We start from the raw sequence: 20,231 nt of genomic DNA, 5'->3' as shown, positions 1-20,231 counted from the left end.
TTCACCTGCTACTGAGAAGTTGTTCTTACGTGGGTTACAACCCAAGATGCAACATTTTTTGTTTTTGAGATATATAGAAGAGTTGTTACATGGTTGTAGAGCCACTAGTACGCGTAGCGTTTCGGGCAGGTCCCTGGAATACGATCCCCGCCGCGAAGAATCCTTGTTACAACCAAGTACACATTTTACTGTTGAGTTAAACAGAGGCTACAGTTAAGGATTTGCGCCCAGTAAATCCTCCTCCCCGGCCAGGATACGAACCCATGACAAAGCGCTCGCGGAACGCCAGGCGAGTGTCTTACCACTACACCACGGAGACTGTAAACATTGCATAAATCCAGTTCGAAGATCTAAGCGCCACTGTCTCTATAGTGGATTTATAATGGCGGAGGAGGAAAGTTGCGTTACATTTACATCCTGTGTCTTCTGCAGAAGACAGGCAGACGGTGACTACCTTGCTAAACACGTACTCAATCCACCTTCGAGGTCAACCCCGGAACTCACAATTCCTGCGACGGCGCTGGAACCAATCGTATTGGCGTATGCCTTTTCATTGGAGACTTTCAGCGCCGTGGAGAGGGGGGGAGGACCTGCTGCATGGGTAACAGCTTCTCCCCCGTATCAACCTACCCTGGCTTTGTGCCCTGGAGAGGCCACTCCAGACCGACAACCAGAGCGCAACTCCATAGTCTCCTGAGACTGATGGATGACTACTACTCAAATTTTTACACTTCTGGCTTGACTAGACATCACAACGCTTGAGTCTCAACGCAAGGCATCAACGACTTGAAAACTGGTTCATTCTACACTGCCCGAAACGCTTTGCGTAATAGTGGCTTTAGGCATTGTATGTACTAGCTCTTTCTTTTTTATTTATTTATTTATTTATGCATATACAAGAAGGTACATTGGGAATGTGAGGACACATAATATGGTAATTACAGTCTTGTAAAGCCACTAGTACGCGCAGCGTTTCGGGCAGATCTTATCTATAAATCGATCAAAATTTTGGAAAATCTCTTGTATGTATGTACCTTACCTGAATAAACATTTATTTATTATTTATTTATTTATTAATCTCCGCTCTTTGGAGCTCATTGTTATCTTTAAAATGTGCAAGAAACTCGAGTCATTACAATTGGCAGAAGAGAAGGCGACTCTACTTCGCAAATGAGTTGCTCTGTTATCCAATTGCTCTGTTATCTTCGTCGCTTTCGTTCGAACATGAATAAATAGGAAACATAAAAAACAATGCGATGCATAATACTATTTTTTCTGCATCTAAATTTCTTTAAAAACATTTGATAACATGATCTTCAGAACTTGTGAAGAAACTGGAGTAATATAGTGACTAATTTTTTTTAATTTTGTCAAGTTCCTTAGAAAACGCCCATATAAGCGACAGGTAGAAAAAGATGGAGAAAATAGGTAGAAAATTATGATTGAAAGATAGAAAGGTGATTGAAGAACAAGGGGAGGGGGGGAGGGGGGGAGGGGGGTGCAGGGGGGATATCATGGGGGGGGAAGGTTGAAGCTTGAGTAGCAAAGCTTTGAAGCTGAAATATGTGCTTAGAGATCCCATTTAGAGATCTCTCCTGAGAGTCCCATTTAAAGATCGCCCCCTGAGAGCCCCATTTAGATATCGCTTCTGAGAGCCCCTCGTGATATCCGAGACCCATAGATCGCTTCTTATAGACACATGTGCAGTTCCAGTCAATAAAGGAAAATCCTATTAAGTAATATTGCGTTTGAAATCTGGATTCTGCAGTTCCACTTTCCTTCTAATTTTCATCTTATAAGTTTAATAGTAAACTTCTTATCATGCGGGGTCGCAGGGTAATAGAGCAAAAATAAAAGCGACTTTTTTATGTACGTAAAAACGATATTAAAGATCAAAAACAGAGGGAATGGCAATTCAAAACATTCCATGACAAATAACCTACGTCTTCTATAGTTCATCCTCACCAACGAAATCATTTTCTATGAAGTGCACCTCCAAAGAAAACGTATTTAGTGCATGGGTAACTCTTACTAGTAACAGGATCAGTAAACTTGTATGATTAACTTGATATTACTCCAAAGTTAAAAATTTTATTTATCATCAAATCTTATTTGATTTTTTTATGAATAAATTTCAGCGTATGAGTTCAATTTACAAATTATATAAACGACTATTTTTTTATATAAATAACCCGATTTAGCGTTTTGGATATCTTGAGGTTATCTTGAGATGATTTCGGGGCTTTAGTGTCCCCGCGGCCCGGTCCTCGACCAGGCCTCCACCCCCAGGAAGCAGCCCGTGACAGCTGACTAACACCCAGGTACCTATTTTACTGCTAGGTAACAGGGGCATAGGGTGAAAGAAACTCTGCCCATTGTTTCTCGCCGGCGCCCGGGATCGAACCCGGGACCACAGGATCACAAGTCCCGCGTGCTGTCCGCTCGGCCGACCGGCTCCCGGCTTATGTTACTAATAGTAATGTTAACTTTCATAAAGATAAAACTGGTTGATATATTAAAGATAACATATCGAGACATGATCCTGCTATTGTTGATATATTACAGATAACATGAAGATATGGTAATACTATCGTATGTAATGACAAATGTAATAGAGAAACTTTCATAGAGGAACTTAAATTTGGGGGAATGGAAGGAATTATCAGGGCAAAGCGCCAAGCCATCACGACTATATAGCACTGGGAAGGGGTCAGGATAAGGATTTGGGATGGGACGGAGGGAGAGGAATGGTGGCCAACCACTTGTGGACGGTCGGGGATTGAACGCCGACCTGCATGAAGCGAGACCATCGCTCTACCGTCGAGCCCAAGATATGGGGAAAAAATATGGGGGAAAACTTACCTGTATTCATCAAGTCTGAGGGTGATAAAGTCTGAGGGTGATAAAGTCTGAGGGTGATAAAGTCTGAGGATGATAAAGTCTGAGGATGATAAAGTCTGAGGATGATAAAGTCTGAGGATGATAAACTCTGAAGATGATAAAGTCTGAAGATGATAAAGTCTGAGGATGATAAAGTCTGAGGATGATAAAGTCTGAGGATGATAAAGTCTGAGGATGATAAAGTCTGAGGATGATAAAGTCTGAAGATGATAAAGTCTGAGGATGATAAAGTCTGAGGATGATAAAGTCTGAGGATGATAAAGTCTGAGGGTGATAAAGTCTGAGGGTGATAAAGTCTGAAGATGATAAAGTCTGAGGATGATAAAGTCTGAGGATGATAAAGTCTGAGGATGATAAAGTCTGAGGATGATAAAGTCTGAGGATGATAAAGTCTGAGGATGATAAAGTTGTTCCAAGGTTGTTAACTCACCTGTTTAAAGGAGCTGAGTGCGCCGTTGATGCGCAGAGTGTCTGCGGCGATGGTAGCGATGCCCTCGGAGGTGGCATGCGGACCGCATGACTCCTGCCGCGGCAGATACCGCAAGGACGCCGAAGGTTTCGGGTGATGACAATGGAGACAGGTTTCGGGTTGAGAGTGTTGGCGGATGATGCGGTCTCTGTAGAGGGTTGGCGCCACCACCACTACTTCGCTGATGCCGCCTTGGACCGACCGCACGCTCTCGTGCGACGGCGCCCGCGGCAAATGCGAGCAGGAACACCGCACCTGCGGCGCCAGGAGGCGATACCCGCGGTACTCCGGCCGGTTACTGCTTTCCCGCGCGTGGAGTTCGATGTCCGGAACGGAACGCGTGGCGCCGACTTCGTCGACGCCGCCCGCGTGACAGCGCTGGTTGAGAGAGATGAGCGCCGAGGAAGGGATGTATGACATCATGACACTGTCGCCGCTGTCGGCGCTCTCGCCCATTGTGATGAGTGGGCGTGGCATGGCGTGGGCGTGGGCGTGTCAGTGTCAACAGTTTCGTGGCTGGCCTTGACGTAGGCTAGGCGGTGTCTCCATCACGCGGCCTCTATTCCTCCACCCACGCTCCAGCATGGGCGTGCAGGGCCGCCCACCTGCGGCCTCGTCCACATGATAGGTGGCTGTGGGCGTGTGGAGCAGAGGGTGGACAGAATGACCCGGTGTAGCGCTCTCAATGCCTCGCCTCTTGCTCAACCTGCAAGAAGAAAACATTAATGATCAACATTGGAAATATATCACCAAAAATATCATTATTTTCTACTGTCGCTCTGAAAATCAATAGAAAACGGAATTGATGAAGCCATCATCTTGTTCGTCAACATATGGTAATAATCAGCTCGTCCTCCAAAAATGGGGTGGTAAATATAAGAACACAAATAAGTGCAATTATGTACTATTCATAGCAGTTAGGAATTGTACTTATTTTCACTTAGTAATAAATCGTAGTCAAATATATTGTGAATATTTGAGTTTACCTGAAAAACTGAATAGAAAACCACAACCTCACCTAACCGTCATAGTTTTTAAAGATAATAATTTTATTGCTTCTTAATTACAATTAATACTTAACCTATAGCTATATTGATATTACAGTTTTATAAAACTAATAAAACAAATCTAAAATATATCAATAAATTGTAAAGTAACTCAGGATATTTTAAAATTTTGCATAAAATCTATATTGTCTAATAAACCTGAAAAAGAAATTCCTGATATTTAAAACTTGTATATGGCAAATTAAAGTTGAAATTTTCATCCTAACATTCTGAGTGTCTTAACAGAAAACGAGGAGAATTAAATCGGGGGAGGGAGTTGGGTAAATGTAACAGCCCCGTAAGTGCAATTATGTACTGTTTATGACAGAAAGAAAATGTAAACCGGTGCACCTTTCCTTAATATACTTACATATACATATATACTTACATATACATATAGAAACCTATCATTGCAAATGAATAAAGAACTTGAAAAAATAGATCATGTTATATCTATATCTATATCAATATCTAAGTTTATTAAAACAAATATTATTTGTTTTTCTATTCGAGGTTGGAAGGCAGATGATTAGGGCTAGCCTCACCAAAAATTTCTCGCTTTTATGCACTTCAAAAAGAGGCTTACAAAAGTATTCCTTGCCACTTTTTTGGAATATTCCTATTTATCTCCATAAGATCTTTGTCATTATTACCGTTAAAAGTCAGTAGAAAAACCTACAGTAGTCACTAGGCTGTTGTGTTTAATGACGTATGTGTTAGAGAAAACCTGCTATATATATATATATATATATATATATATATATATATATATATATATATATATATATATATATATATATATATATATATATATATATATATATATATGTATTTGCGGCGAGGTGGTGGCTGACAGGTACGGTCACCATGGCCTACTCTGCCAAAGCACAGGGGGATGGCACTCGAGGCACAGTGAAGTTAACGACATCTTCAAGAGGAGCCTCACCACAGCTGGATGCCCAGCTGAAAGAGAGCCCCGTTACCTAACGCCCCGTAACTCTGATGCTCTTATTGGTCGCCCGGATGGTATCACAGTGAACCCCTGGAAGAATGGCAAGCAGTTGGTATGGGACTACACGTGCGTATCAACCCTGGCTAACACCTACATTAACCTCAGTGTTGCACAACCAGGTGGCGCTGCCACCCACAGGGAAGCAGCCAAATCCGGTAAGTATAGAGAACTGGATCACCACTACAATTTTGTCCCCATTGCTTCCGAGACGCTCGGCGCCTGGGGTAAAAGTGCTACCAGTTTTTTGAAGGAACTGGGTTCTAGGCTCATTGAAACAACAAGGGACACGAGAGCTGCAAGCTTTCTTTTCCAGCGCCTCAGTGTGGCGATACAGAGGGGAAATGCGCACTGCATCCAGGGTTCCTGCCCGCCATCTGAGGAGCTGGAGGAACTCGACAACCTATGACAACCATCTTTGTAACCCATATGTAACTCCTTTTTTGTAACAAAGTTCAAATAAAGTAAACATATATGTGTACATACAAAAGAATGGGGGTGGTAGGAGAAGATAATATTAGTGTTCAGTGAGAAACCACAAGGTCTCCTCTGAATACTTTTTATTTTCTTCTCCGAGGCTATGGGTCCCCACATTGGCACCAGAGGTGGTACCCTCACAAACTTTATATATATATATATATATATATATATATATATATATATATATATATATATATATATATATATATATATATATATATATATATATATATATATTACTGTAAGGCTAGCTGCATTAAAGATGACCCCGATTAAAGAAGATACAGTCTGTAACCTCTGTCGACGACTTGAGCTCACACGAGTCAAAAATAGTTCACTCACAACACACAAAGTTCCTCTATTGCTTATGAGACCCAACTTGGTGATGCTGTAGGACGCTAGTCAGGAATATCGTGAACCTCACTCTCAGATGGGAAGCATTTACTGTACGACCCGAGGTCAGCATAACTAGAGGGCGCTTCCACAGACTAGAAATAGCAAATCAGATCATGTTTTATCCGTGACATCCGGTCACAGAATGACCTGATATCCACCATCATGAATGGTGAATGACTCTTTTCTGTGCAGCCAATCTTATGGCTGCTTTCTAAACTGGTCAATCACAACTCACCATCGCAATGCTTTGTTTTAATTAGACAGTCGGATTCCCCTGGTCCGTGCCAGTTCTGAGTTGACCTATGACCTCTGGCAGTACCTAGGGAACATGGAGTGACCTCACATTTCCAGCGAGACTCTGCGCACCAAACTCGCTCTCACCTCCAAACATTCCACGGGAGACATCTCCCGTCACGCAGGGTGCAGTCGCACCTCCACAGATCTCCAGTATCAGCTCTTGATACTGGTAATGGCTCAAAAGGGCCACCACTTACGGGCTATTCATGCCCGTGCCACCTTTTGGGTGGCTTAATCTTCATCAATCAATCCAAACATTCGGCTTGAGCTGAATACATGCGTTTTCTGATAGACTTCTGGCCCTTGTGCAAGCGAGGAGTCACAATAACGTGGCTAAAGTATGTTGACCAGACCACACACTTAGAAGGTGAAGGGACGACGACGTTTCGGTCCGTCCTGGACCATTCTCAAGTCGATTGGCCCTTGTATAACCTTACAACGACGACACCCGACGACTATCATAGTGTCGTGTAACTGAACTGATTGGGGGCTACCAGGCGATACCCAACACCTGGCCTCAGGCAAGAACTTTACCCATGAACGCACAAGCGGCCTGTGAATTGAATGCACTTCACGCGACGATTCCACTCCATTGCTTCTTTCAAATGAATGTGAATTCCACAACTTTCATCCCCCAGCGACCTCTCTTTCTCAAGATTTATCCCATTGAACAGCATCCCAGCTTTTTTTTCGGGAATGACTCCCAAATTATATTGACCAATATACATTGCCATGTTAGTTTTGATTAAAAAAAAAATGGGTCGAGCATTTATTATTACAAATATAATTCAGTCCATACCATAAAAAAATATTAAAAAAATCGGCTTGTTAAGCGACTCTTGGTCTTACGATAAAATAATAATTCATTTTGTCGAGGACAGAATGACAGTATATATATATTAGCGCGTGAATGGCATTGCCGGGTCTGTCTTCCATCTGCCTATTCATCAATCTTTCCATCTATTTATCCATCTATCAATTCATCTATCCAACCATACATGAACAAATCTATCCTTCCACATATCCACCTATATATCTATCCATATGGCTGTCTATCCATCTAAATATCGATCCATTCATCTACCGATATAAGATATGAATATCAGATATTTTCTGAGATAATCAGTAGGAAGCCTTGAGAAGGATTCGAACCAATGCTTCGGGTACTCCCCAAGCACAGGCGTGTCCTTGATTCGAATCTACTCATGGCTCCAACTGATTTTCTCATAGATAGACTGATAGACATAAAATTTTTGATAGACTTTTATCTTAGTTCCCTCAAGGTGGAACTACTGACTCTTCCCAGGATGCAATTTCACAATACTGGCCTCTTGAGAAATCTCCTGATTAACTATTTTACAGAAGAGTGACCAGAGGAATTAGGTGAAAGAAAAAGTGCCAACCCGTTTCTACTCCACACGGGAATCGAATCTCGGATTATGAGTTGAAAACGAAGCCAACTGTTCCACAAGCACATACATAATATACATATATATCTATATATATACATGTATATCTTTATATGTACTTATATATGTGCAAAATTTCCATTTTGAAATCAGAAAAAGTGGTAACAATTTCGTTTTCTTAAGAGTTTTAGACAAAATAAACATGTATTAACTCTAGACGAAAATATATAAGAAAAAAGTCCTGTTGAAATCGCGTACTGGCACTTTAATTATTATCCATGTATCTATCCATCAATTTATCCATCCACCTGTTCATCCATGCATCAATCTACTGTCTCTGTTTCTGTATCTATATCTGGTGTCTCTGTCTATATCTGTCTCGCTCTGAGTCTTTGTCTCTGAATCCATCTACTTGTATCTGTCTTTCAGTCTTTATCTATCTGCCTCTGTCTATCTGCTCTGTCTCTGTCTCTCTCTCTCTTGCCTAAATATTTAATCAGATTTTTGCTGCTGTTGATATCAAGTATTTCTCGATAAATCTATAACGTTTGGGGAATAGCTTCTAAAATACTAGACAGCGGTTCCAACAAAACCCTTTCTCATACACACAAACATTAACACACACACACACACACACACACACACACACACACACACACACACACACACACACACACACACACACACACACACACACACACACACATACACACACACACACACACACTCACACACATACACACACACACACACACACACACACACACACACACACACACACACACACACATACACACACACACACACACACACACACACACACACACACATACACACACACACACACACACACACACACACACACACACACACACACACACACACATACACAGCTGTGGTGGAGGCTGACTCCATACACAGTTTTAAGTGTAGATATGATAGAGTCCAGTAGGCTCAGGAACCTGTACACCTGTTGATTGACGGTTGAGAGGCGGGACCAAAGAGCCAGAGCTCAACCCCCGCAAACACAACTAGGTGAGTACATCTATCACGCATCTTCATATCTATTGGGGGGACCTCGCTCTGGGGTCGTAGTCCTAAGGGCCGGGGTTCGAGCCCTAGCAGAGGCAGAAACAAATGGGAAGTTTCACCCTGGCGCCCCTGTTCACCTAGCAGTAAATAGGTACCTAGTAGTTAAACAGCTGCAACTTCCTGGGGATGTGTGTGTGTGTTAGAGAGAAATATACATATAGTAGATATCATAGAGGACAAATAGATTGGTTAGAAAGGCGGGGTCCAAGAGCTAATAGCTCGATTTTGCAGGCACAGATAGTAAATACAGATATCATAGAGGACAAATAGATTGGTTAGAAAAGCGGGGTCCAAGAGCTAATAGCTCGATTTTGCAGGCACAGATAGTAAATACAGATATCATAGAGGACAAATAGATTGGTTAGAAAGGCGGGGTCCAAGAGCTAATAGCTCGATTTTGCAGGCACAGATAGTAAATACAGAGATATTCAACCATAAATACAGAGAGATAAAACAGTTATCAGTAACATTTTATAGACAAGCAATTAAAGAGTAACAAAAAACAAAGCCAATAGACAGACAGCCAGCAGGTAGAATAACACAAATATCATTAAACACCAAAATAAGGATCGACAAGGAATCGAAGAGATACGATAACCGATATCTTCACTTAAATTAGAGCATCACATTCTGTTTGGCCGTCGTCGCTGGCCACACGCAGCTTCCGTGAGTGCTGAGACAATATTGGTATTGGTATTTCTCCTCCTTCCCACTCTGGTCGCACGTTCACTCTAAACCCCAACCCACTGGTCGCACGTTCACTCTAAACCCCAACCCACTGGTCGCACGTTCACTCTAAACCCCAACCCACTGGTCGCACGTTCACTCTAAACCCCGACCCACTGGTCGCACGTTCACTCTAAACCCCGACCCACTGGTCGCACGTTCACTCTAAACCCCGACCCACTGGTCGCACTTTCACCCTAAACCCCAACTCACTGGTCGCATGTTCACTCTAAACCCCAACTCCCTGGTCGCACGTTCACCCTAAACCCCAACCCACTGGTCGCATGTTCACTCTAAACCCCAACCCACTGGTCGCATGTTCACTCTAAACCCCAACCCACTGGTCGCACGTTCACTCTAAACCCCAACCCACTGGTCGCACTTTCACCCTAAACCCCAACTCACTGGTCGCACTTTCACCCTAAACCCCAACTCCCTGGTCGCACGTTCACTCTAAACCCCAACCCACTGGTCGCATGTTCACTCTAAACCCCAACCCACTGGTCGCACGTTCACTTTAAAACCCAACCCACTGGTCGCACGTTCACTCTAAAACCCAACCCACTTGTCCCACAATCACCCTAAAACCCAATAACAAAACACGCTACCTACCATTCCATCTCCATAATCACGTATGTCAATAAAATAAATCACTACTAATCCTTTTTAAACCTTTTCCCGATTTCAGGTATATACTCTCTAGTTACCTGAACTCTGACTTTGGAAAACAATAACGATATGAATCCTTTCAGAGGCATTAAGTAGAGTTCATCCTTTGCCTTTCTTCTTTAAGAGAACGTCAACAGGAAAATTCAGATTCGAAAAATAGAATCTGAAATTCTATTTTTTCTTGGGATTCCGAAGACCTTATCCCACTGCCTTTATGGCTTGGTTCCAACAGCATTCCCGCTTCCTCGTGCTCTACTTCCACACCCGATACGTACAAGGTCTCCAAGTCTGGACATAAATCTTACGAGCAAACATCTCCCCTGAGAATTAGCTGTCGCTTGGTTTTGCACTGGGAATATCTGGCTTCCGTCTTTAGGATCCTATGAATAGGCGTGTGAGGGCGGTCTTTGGGGGACCGGTAGGTCCCCCTGGCATCGAAGGACCCTGGCATCAGGTGGTCCTTGGTATCGGGAAGTCCCTGGTATTACGTGGGACCGTTGTATCAGCAGGTCCCTGGTTCTTTGAGCTCCCTGAATCGCGATGTTCCTTATTCAGGGGGGTTGCTGGAATTCAGAGGTCCCTGGCATCAGTATATCCGTGGCAACTGGAAGCCTCTGACATTTTTCGCATGTGGCTTACGTACTCTCAAGCCCAATCCATATATTTATTCACTTGAAAGTAGTTTTTATTTCTACCACAGACAATACCATTCATTTATAATGGCTACCAGCATATGTACAATTTCTTCTGTCCTCTAATGACAGGGTTAGAGACCTGTTCTCCCACTTATTGTGCAGAGTGCACTTAAGTGTGCACTTAATGTACAATGTGCACTTATTGTGCATTTATTGTGCACTCAACCACAGAAGGAGTTATAATTACATCATATATATATTACATAATTGCTGCATTACATAATAAAACTTGTACATGCTCACTACGTCATAATCTTCAGCGCTCAAGAAAGAGTAGAGCTGCGCACTGCACAGGACACATGATGTTTCATAAAGATCTTCAGTGTTATACAAAGGGATTCAATGATTTTCAACGACATACAGATATACAAAGATATTCCATGATACAAAAATAAATACAATCACTTGTAAGGGGTTTCAAATATACACAAAGGTATACAATGGAACACAAAATTATATAATGACAAAACCAAGGTATTCAGTGATATAACCCAGCAACTTACACCATCGGGGATCGAACACAGACCTGCAATAAGGGGGTCTGCAATAAGTGAGGACTTAGCTGTAACCTCCAAAAGGCTCAGTGAAGTATTTGTTCAATCGTTGTTTACTAGAAACTTATATTACACTAAGCAACTTCTAACGAAAAAACTCATCGAAATATTTAAATATAACACATTTTATAACGATATTAAATAATTTTAACAGACGCAAAACTGTTTTATAATTGAAAATATTAATATCAAATCACCCTTAATATTTGGCCCTCTTTAAGTAGATTAAATTATACTTCCCTAATAAGGCTAATATGGCTTAGAGCCTTAGAGCTGCTGTCATCTTTTTATCAGGCTGGATATTAGTCATCATCCTAGACTTGATATCATCATTGTTTTAGTCAGGATATCATCATTATCTTATGAATGGTCTCGTCATTATCTAAAATCATTTATCATTAGCTAAGTATCGCCATTGAAATGGACTGGGAATTTTCACTGTGCTAACTTGGGTATGATCACTTGGGTTTTAGGATCTTCATTGTCTTTGACTGGACTTCATTATTATCTTAAGCATCATCACTATCTTAAGATAGGTATCATTATTCTCTTAAATTTCATGTCATCATTGCCTTAAGCTGGAGATCATTATTGTCGTTCGGTATTGAACAACTTTCTAATAGTCAATATGATTCATTATATATGATGAATGAATCAGTATTCAATATTTAAGGCACCCAGATTGAGGAATACGTACCTAGGAGTTCTAAAAATTAAATAAAAATCCTCCAAACTGAATGTCTGAACATAATCAACTTTTTAACTACCTCAGTAAACTGTGTTTATTTCGTCTTCATCAAACAAGTGCAAAATAACGGCATGAAACGTCTGTCAATAATTTTCTCGTTGTCTGTTGTTCTTGTTGTTTAAGAGTCGCTACCTGGAACAAAAAGTTCCAAGTAGCACGGGCTATGGTGATCCCGTAGTTCTCGTTGTCAGCATGATGAGGAATTCGTGATTCGTGTGGCAGACGACCAAGAGACACGAAGGAATGTATAACGTGTTTTTTCAAACAATTTCTTAGTCAGGATTTGACAGGATGGACATCTAAAAATTATTTAGCATGGGTAGAACACGATAGGGTAGATAAAGACAAGGGGACACAGGTGGAAACTGAGTGCCCAAATGAGCCACAGAGATATTAGAAAGAACTTTTTTAGTGTCAGAGTGGTTGACAAATGGAATGCATCAGGAAGTAATGTGGTGGAGGCTGACTCCATACACAGTTTCAAGTGTAGATATGATAGAGCCCGATAGGCTCAGGAATCTGTACACCTGTTGATTGACGGTTGAGAGGCGGGACCAAAGAGCCAGAGCTCAACCCCCGCAAACACAACTAGGTGAGTACAACTAGGTGAGTACAGGTGGGAAGCTTAATACTCAAATGAGCCACAGAGACACTACAAAAGATTGTTTTTCAGTGTCAGGGGTAGTTAACAAATGGAATCCAGTAGGCAGTGATGTGGTGGAGGCTGACTCCATACATAGTATGGAGTCTGTGGATATGACTGATTCACCAGTTTGATACACCAATTGATTGACAGTCGAGCGGCGGGACCCATATATAAAATACTCCTCCCATACAAGCACAACTAGGTGAATACTGTGATTTTGATTTTTATATTATTAACACATTTAGGTACATGTGCATTTGTGCAGCTGCCCTAGACTATATGAAGGGAGCACAGTGTGTGTGTGTCTAAAAGCTAGCTACGTGATGTTAAATCCCCATCACACAGGATGGTTAGTCATACAGAGGCATGTGATAAGGGTAGTCTGCACTGGCAGACTCTGGGTTCATTATGAGGATATCATCATCAACACAAGAGTGAATAAGATAGCAGTGATACTAGAAGTCTCCATCTCGTAGGATGGTTAGTCATACAGGGCCATATGTTCAGTAGCTGGCACTGGCAAATTTTGGGTGCATTATGAGGATATCTTCAAGAACACGAGAAAGAATAAAATGAAAACTCTAGGTACCTCATGCCAACGGGTCTAAATGATCTGATAACTGGGCATTCGGTGATGCAATGTGGGAGATCATGCCTCAGTTCCTGCTTTACTGAGTTTGCATCCAATCTCAGGATTGGGAGATCCGTCACCTGTACCCACCTGTAAGTACTCAATCCGCTCTCGCACAAGACAGCACATATAGAACTTATAGCATATAGTCACTATTTGGCTTATAAATAAGTACATATGTGACATACTCCAAGCCATATCATTTTTTCAACACCACGTCAATCCAGTTATAAGTCTACGGACCAGTACCGCCACATTTCAATTACTTTTTGTATCCCCTATACCACTGTCGCGAATTACTTGAATCCACCGAGAACTGCTGACGAAGAACTGTCATTCAAGTACTATTGGGATATGAGGAGAAGAAGCTGGGATATGAGGACAAGGAGCTGGGATATGAGGACAAGAAGCTGGGATATGAGGACAAGGAGCTGGGATATGAGGACAAGAAGCTGGGATATGAGGACAAGAAGCTGGGATATGAGGACAAGAAGCTGGGATATGAGGACAAGAAGCTGGGATATGAGGACAAGAAGCTGGGATATGAGGACAAGAAGCTGGGATATAAACTGTTAACTGTTAACAGTTTGTTAACTGTTAACTGTCTCCATTTAATTACACACACGAGTCTATTGTGGTTCGTGGGACCACAGACTTGCCACTATTAGTAGAACTCAACATTTTCTGGCTAGAAAGTGCTTCCTAAAGACACCTCCTCTGGCAGGTTTGGAGAAGGTAATTTAGTAGGACAGATTCCTGACGTTGGGAACACTTAGAGGGACGAGTTGGTGTGGGAGGACAAGTGGCTTAAACAACGCTCAAAACTCCTTGTTTACTTCCGGTTTTCTCACTGCATCACAAGTCAATTCTCTTCTTTCTAGCTGCAAGAAAGAGATATACTGGACTGCAGGTTCTTCAGCGGTTCATAAAGTCATCAGTAACTCAAGAAACTCTGACTCCATCTGGCTCAGCTGGCTTTACTTCAGTGCGCCTATGCGTGGGTTTTTACTAATGTCTGCTAGTGCATGCGGGGGTCTTAACTGGTAATTACCTAAGTGTAATTACCTAAGTGTAGTTACAGGATGAGAGCTACGCTCGTGGTGTCCCGTCTTCCCAGCACTCTTTGTAATATAACGCTTTGAAACTACTGACGGTCTTGGCCTCCACCACCTTCTCACCTAACTTGTTCCAACCGTCTACCACTCTGTTTGCAAAAGTGAATTTTCTTATATTTCTTCGGTATCTGTGTTTAGCAAGTTTAAATCTATGACCTCTTGTTCTTAAAGTTCCAGGTCTCAGGAAATCTTCCCTGTCGATTTTATCAATTCCTGTTACTATTTTGTATGTAGTGATCATATCACCTCTTTTTCTTCTGTCTTCTAGTTTTTGGTGTCTGCGTGTGCATGCCTGCCTCTTAACTAATGTCTGCGAGTGCATGACTAGGGTTTGTGCTAGAATGTGCCTTTTCACGCCATTAAAACTTTCTCCAACGCTTCTGTAACTTTAGCCAGCGGCTAAAGACCCGGGGAACATCTCAACTATTCTTTTGTGCTCCTGAGGTGCTCCTGAGGGCTGGTACGTGGGAGCACGGACGTGAGGGTGTTCCTGTTGCTTACGTGCGGGCAGCGTGTGTGTCTGTAACGCCGGAACGTAACTTGTGTTTGGTGATACAGGTGTAGAGGGCTGTGTTTGTGTGGGAGGGGGTGGGGTAGGTTTGGAGGGCAGTGTGTGTGGGAGGGGGTGGGGTAGGTTTGGAGGGCAGTGTGTGTGGGAGGGGGTGGGGTAGGTTTGGAGGGCAGTGTGTGTGGGAGGGGGTGGGGTAGGTTTGGAGGGCTGTGTGTGTGTGTGTGTGTGTGGGAGAGGTGGGGCAGGTTTGGAGGGCTGTGTGGGTTACAGGTTTGGAGGGCTGTGTGTGTGGGAGAGGGGTGGGGCAGGTTTGGAGGGGTGTGTGTGTGGGAGGGGTGGGGCAGGTTTGGAGGGCTGTGTGTGTGTGGGGCTGGGGCATGTTTGGAGGGCTGTGTGTGGGAGGGTTGGGGCAGGTTTGGAGGGCTCTGTGTGTGTGAGGGGTGGGGCAGGTTTGGAGGGCTCTGTGAGTGTGAGGGGTGGGGCAGGTTTGGAGGGCTCTGTGTGTGTGATGGGTGGGGCAGGTTTGGAGGGCTGTGTGTGTAGCAGGGATGGGGCATGTTTGGAGGGCTGTGTGTGGGGAGAGAGGAGTGAGGCAGGTTTGGAGGGCTGTGTGTAGAAGCCAGTGTAGGGAAAGGAGCCTGCAGGTGTGTGTGTGTGTGAAACCCACTTCACACACATGTGAAGATAGGATGGCAAAGGAAGGGAAGGATTGATAATAAATTTGGTTCTTACGTTTAAATAAATATATTAAGTATATTTCAATTTTATTTATATAGTTTCGCGTTGGATAGATTAAATTAGGAGTTATGATTCTATTGACCATTATTTGGCTCTTCAGTACGCGGGGGGAAACATTTATAGAGATGGAATTCTAAAATCACACATGTCATTACATTATACAACCCAACAGCTAGAAAAGCGTGGGTCCTAAGAGCTAAAGCTCGACCCTACAGGCACATATAGGTGAGCACCTCGGAGCATTGAGGAAGGTGAGCACCTCGGAGCATTGAGGAATGTGAGCACGTCAGAGCATTGAGGAATGTGAGCACGTCAGAGCATTGAGGAATGTGAGCACCTCGGAGCATTGAGGAATGTGAGCACGTCGGAGCATTGAGGAATGTGAGCACGTCGGAGCATTGAGGAATGTGAGCACCTCGGAGCATTGAGCCAAAAAAACATGTCCATCGAACTGGAATTCCATTCATTCTCAAAATAAATAAATTCATAAACTCGTGCTTAACATTTTTAATATATTTTTAATATATTTTAATTGACAGAATCAATAAAAGTATCTATATTACTGATTATTCAACTAGAGTGATTATTGCATAACAATGTTGAATCATTCTTGTTTCAACTCAGTACGTGTCTTAATCTTACACCAAAATATACTTTAATCTTTCCCCAAAATATACTTTAATCTTACCCAAAATATACTTTAATCTTTCCCCAAAATATACAATAATCTTACCCAAAAATATTCTTAATCTTACCCAAAATATACCTTAATCTTACCCCCTAAAATATTTCTTAATCTTACCCAAAATATCCATTAATCTTACCCCGCAAAATATTCTTTAATCTTACCCAAATTATATCTTCAAGAGACATCACACTATCTTATCACTTTCTCCTTGGCTCACCAAACTGCAGCACTGTTTTACCCCGAGGCGTGTTAGGGCTGTTCAGCACTATCTTACCCGTTAATGACTCATCAATGTCAACTACTAATGCGCTTCAACACAGTCATTAACTCAATGGACCAAAAAAAAGTGGATTGGTTAATCAATAATTCTTTGACGAAGTAATGGACACATTAGAGGGGGATGTACTGAGCTTCTGGGAAGTGGCTGATGGCTATGCATTGCGCATGTAAGAAGTAGCTGATGGCTATCCAGTGAAGCCCAACTATCGACTTGAGAATGGTCCAGGACGGACCGAAACGTCGTCGTCCCTTCACCTTCTAGTGTGTGGTCTGGTCAACTTACTTTAGCCACGTTATTGTGACTCCTCGCCTGCAAGCCACTACCTCTCTCCTACTACCAAGGAGACTACCATAAGGACGACTTCGAGGACGATCTCAACCCAGACTCCAGCAGAAAAACCCAGGCTGCACAGACAGCCCTTTTCCTTTTCAGCCCTTTTCAGACAGCCCAAATTTTCCCCTGGAAGTCATCCTCCACTCCAGTTCCCAATGATCCTGGCATTACCATCTCAGTCAGGGCGCTCGCTGACGTGCTGTCTACGCCTGCTAACGCCACTACTAACGCTGCCACAGTAGCTGCAGTCGTCAAGCCACGACGCCAGAGCCTACCTGAGGTTTAGCGACCGACGGAAAATCCACCGAATAGACTGACCGCTTGGGTCTGTTCAGACGAGGAAATCTCGGTAGGAACATCATCGCGTCACCAGACTTCCTCTTGGAGTCGTCCTCACCAAACTCCAACGACAGGACGGCCATGTCGACGAGAAGTAAGGCCCAGACTTAAAAAACAATTCAGAAGGCCCAGAAGTGCGACAAGACTTAGAACACCTGGACAGCTTCACCTGCGACAGAAGAAAGAAGCCAGATGAAGTACCAAGCCTGAAGCGCTTCCAGGCAACTCTCCAACTCACCTCAAGCCCTGACGTAGGCCTCTCAAGCCCAATCCAGCCTGCTACGTCGCCTCCAAGCTGCCCAGTTCAAAACCAAGCCCAATACCTTTGAAAAACACCTGACGCCAACCCGCAGTGGATAGACCAGCGAAATTTTCAACCTCCTCATTCCCTATCCACATCTTCCTCACGAATTTCATCTCCCCATTCCTCGCCATCCCCCTATCCTTTCCAAGCCCTTAGGAAATCATTTTTTTTTAAATTATATGACAATATAAAAAATGCTTCTATTAACCTATTTGTTTACTGTTGAAAACCCACGACTGGAGAGGCATATTGACCCGGACTAATTAGCGGTTAACCTCATGACATATTCCAATTAGTTTGGTCACTAATTGTCCCCTAGAAATGATCTACATACAGATTATCACTATGAATGCTTGTCCTGAGTGTTTAAACAACATTATAAGCTTATGTTGACCAGACCACACACTAGAAGTTGAAGGGACGACGACGTTTCGGTCCGTCCTGAACCATTCTCAAGTCGATTGCGACAGTCGACAATCGACTTGAGAATGGTCCAGGACGGACCGAAACGTCGTCGTCCCTTCACGTTCTAGTGTGTGGTCTGGTCAACATACTTCAGCCACGTTATTGTGACTCATCGCCTGCTTATAAGCTTATCATTCTCAGCATCATGCAACAGAAACAAGTTTGCATGGCAATCCTACACGATAGCATGATTAGCATATGCTCCACAAGCTCTACAATGAGAGTATTGACAAGTAATCATCATCTTTAAACCCAGTAATGATCCAAACTGGAAAATAATAATGACCTAAATAGAATACATTGGAGTTCTTCTGAAGTTAATTAGGAAGAACTTAATTAATCCTCGCATATTACAGTTTCTCGATGGGTCTGAGGTTCAGCCACCATTATGAGGAGATAATTATACCCCTGATAAACATGGGAGAGATTCCGAAGGGAATTATTGGAATTTAATGAGATTTCTTCTCGGGTTTCAGACTGTGCAAAACGGTAAGAGAAAAAAAAGAGCAAGGGGAAAAAACTTCAGGGAAAAAATTAAAAGAGAAATTGGGAAGGAAAATAACTCGATGGAAATTATATAAGACTTTTATTTCAGTGTAAGAGGATATAGTAGTATTATAGTGAAGCTAATTAAACTCAAACGGGTAGCTGTTAGGTAGTTACTTGGGTAGTTATTAACTACCCAAAGTAATTATTACCCACGTAATACATAACATATTTCAACCGCATTCACTTGCATATTTTAATTTTTCACAAATTTAAGAATCCATATAACCCCCGTACGCGATTCGGTTATGCGTAAGTGTCCACTAGGAAAATAAAATGAAAATTCCGAACGTTTTCATCTTTCAACACATTATCACCCAGTGGTTGACCCGGCGGTGCCCGGGTCAATCCCAGAGGTGTGTGTGAGTCAAGTGCTGGTGGGCGCTAGAATGCAAATCTGTCACTTGAACGTGTATTTTGACATGAGGACCGACCCCCACCACCCACCCGTCATCCTGCAAAGTTTGGTGAGGCTAGCGTCAAGCCTCTGGCCTCAAACTTACAAAAAAGAGAAATAAACTTAAACTCAAAACTTAAAAAGACATATTTTTACCTATAAAAAGAGAATGTCTATGAGCTGGTGACTCATCTAGGCTGTGAATCCCAGGAGCCGGCGAGAAACAATGGGGCAGAGTTTCTTTCACCCTATGCCCCTTGTTACCTAGCAGTAAAATAGGTACCTGGGTGTTAGTCAGCTGTCACGGGCTGCTTCCTGGGGGTGGAGGCCTGGTAGAGGACCGGGCCGTGGGGACACTAAAAAGCCCCGAAATCATCTCAAGATAACCTCAAGATAACCTCGGGTTTTACTGAATATTACAATGACAAAATTATGAAGCTTTGTGGAATGGGTCATGATAATTTCTTCTCCATCAAGCTAGGGAGCATGAGGCTCCATCCCTATACCACAAGTGGGTATGTGGGTGACCCTGACCCCCTATTACAGTCCCACTCCACCCACCAGTCATCCTGCAATGTTTGGTGAGGCTAGCACTAGGCATCTGCCCTCCACCTTCAAACAGACAGACATACTTCTTCTATCAACCCGTTCTCGCACTTGCTTATAGTCACTATTGACTTATTTAATAAGTGCATATGTGACATACTAATTGATTGTGAATATTTTAGTTTACCTTGAAAAGCTTCA

The 20,231-nt window shown here is 42.8% G+C and overlaps 1 long non-coding RNA gene across 1 annotated transcript in view; it reads right to left on the bottom strand.

The window, feature by feature from the left end:
* Positions 1-3,337: 3,337 nt before the first annotated feature.
* Positions 3,338-20,231, bottom strand: part of LOC123771419 (uncharacterized) — a 373,878-nt gene continuing 356,984 nt past the window's right edge. Inside the window, exon 3 of the long non-coding RNA XR_011222855.1 lies at positions 3,338-4,076. This is a non-coding gene — a long non-coding RNA (uncharacterized lncRNA). The remainder of the gene's footprint in view (positions 4,077-20,231) is intronic.

This window comes from Procambarus clarkii, chromosome 54 (genome assembly GCF_040958095.1).
Source record: "Procambarus clarkii isolate CNS0578487 chromosome 54, FALCON_Pclarkii_2.0, whole genome shotgun sequence".
NCBI lineage: Eukaryota > Metazoa > Arthropoda > Malacostraca > Decapoda > Cambaridae > Procambarus > Procambarus clarkii.
The sequence above is the reverse complement of the archived record's forward strand: the minus strand, read 5'-3'. Positions and strand labels throughout refer to the sequence as shown.